This window comes from Salvelinus sp. IW2-2015, unplaced genomic scaffold, assembly GCF_002910315.2.
Source record: "Salvelinus sp. IW2-2015 unplaced genomic scaffold, ASM291031v2 Un_scaffold1552, whole genome shotgun sequence".
NCBI lineage: Eukaryota > Metazoa > Chordata > Actinopteri > Salmoniformes > Salmonidae > Salvelinus > Salvelinus sp. IW2-2015.
The window spans coordinates 249,750-252,088 of record NW_019942983.1 but is presented as its reverse complement, the minus strand read 5'-3'; positions in this window follow the sequence as shown (position 1 = coordinate 252,088).

Genomic DNA, 2,339 nt, shown 5'->3' with positions numbered 1-2,339 from the left:
CTGAAGCTGATGCCATAGATAGGGCTCTATGTGGTCTGACATGAAGCTGACTGCCTAGATAGGCTCCTGATGTGGCCTGAACATAAGCTGACTGCATAGATAGGTCCTCTTGGGGCCTGACATGAAGCTGACTGCCATGATTAGGGCTCTATGTGGTCTGACATTAGAGCGACTGCATAGGGCTCTATGGGGCTGACATGAAAGATGACTGCCATAGATAGGGCTCTATGTGGCTGAATGAGACTGATGCCATAAGATAGGGCTCTATGGGGCCTGACATGAAAGCTGACTCCATTAATAGGCTCATGTGGTCTGGACATGAAGCTGACATCAATAAGGGCTCTCTTGTGCTCTAGACATGAAGCTGACTGCCATAGGTAGCTCTATTGGCTGCATGAAGCTGACTTTCCTAGATAGGGCTCTATGTGTCTGACATGAAGTGACTGCATAGATAGGCGCTATGTGTCTGACATGAAGCTGACTGCATAGATAGGCTCTATGTGGCTCTTTGACATGATAGCTGATGCCAAGATAGGCTCTATGTGGCCTACATAGAAGCTGCCTGCATATATAGGGCCCCCCCTTATGGGCCTGACCATGAAGCTTTGACTGCCATTAGGGCTCTATGTGTCTGACATGAAGCTGACTGCGCATAGGTTATCTGAGAGCTGCTGCCACTAGTGCTCATGGCCTGACATGAAGCTGACTTGCCATAGATAGGGCTCTATGTGCCTGACATGAAGCTGACTGCCAAGATAGGGCTCTATGTGGCTGACATGAAGCTGACTTGCCATTAGGCTCTCTGACTTGTTCCTCCTACGGCCCTCAACAGTCCCCACTGGCTCCAGTCATCTATAAGTCTTTGCTAGGTTAAGCTCCGCCCCTTATCTCTGCTCACTGGTCACCATAGCACACCGCACCCCATAGCACGCGCCCCAGCAGTATATTTTTCACTAGTCACCCCCCAAAGCCAACACTTTAAGCCACCTTTCCTTCAGTCTTCTGCTGCCAATGAACTGGAACGAATTGCAAAAATCCTGAAGTTGGAAGACTTATATCTCCCTCGCTAACTTTAAGTGTCGGCTGTCAGAGCAGCTCACAGATCACTGTACCTGTAAATAGCCCACCCAATCTACCTACCTCATCCCCATATTTGTTTTTGTTTTTCTGCTCTTTTGCACACCAGTATTTCTACTTGCACATCCTCATCTGCACATCTATCACTCCAGTGTAAATTGMTACATTCTAATTACTTCGCCACTATTGGCCTATTTATTGCCTTACCTCCTTACTACATTTGCACACACTGTATACAGATTTTTCTATTGTGTTATTGACTGTATGTTTGATTTATYCCATGTGTAACTCTGTGTTGTTGTTTTTTGTYGCASTGCTTTGCTTTATCTTGGCCAGGTCGCAGTTGTAAATGAGATCTTGTTCTCAACTAGCTTACCTGGTTAAATAAAGGTGAAATAAATAATAATAATAATTAGCTCAGCACATTCCCATTTTTCATTCAGCATGGTCGAATCCTGCTTAGACCCACTCAGGCCTGAACATTGCCTCAACCCCACCGTGCCGTAACCTTCACAGCTTCATCATAGCTACATGTGATTAACACTGGTCCCCCTACCAAGAACCTCTGTTTTTATCTCTGTTCCTGTAATGCTCTCTGCACCGCCCAATAGGGAGCCTGCATAATGGATGAGCCCTGCACCGCCCAATAGGGAGCCTGCATAATGGATGAGCCCTGCATCGCCCAATAGGGAGCCTGCATAATGGATGAGCCCTGCATCGCCCAATAGGGAGCCTGCATAATGGATAAGCCACTTGACCCGGTGCTTGTCCTAGTGTAATGTAGCCCCGTGGCGTGGAGCACTCGCTTCTCCTCTATCTGACACTCTCAAACATGAATTACAGAGCACTTGTCTGAGAGAAATTGCTTTTCTTACCAGGGCATAAGTGCATCGGTACAACGTTAATTAAAATGTTTTAAATTACATTTTAGAATACAAAGAAGACGTTAGTACAGTTTGACATCCAGTTTGCGCTGACATTGTTTCCGTGGCGATGATACTAAAGGGTTACAGTGTCTGTTATAATACATATTAAAGTAACTAATAGTTCTACATAGGGAGAAATAAAGTGTGACAGCTTAGCTGAGGTGTTGATGTACCTGTTTACATATGTAATGGGAACATCAATGGGTTTGTGAGGATTCCTGCTGGTCTGGGGTGTAGCTGTGATAGATAGATAGATAGATAGATAGATAGATAGATAGATAGATAGATAGATAGATAGATAGATAGATAGATAGATAGATAGATAGATAGATAGAT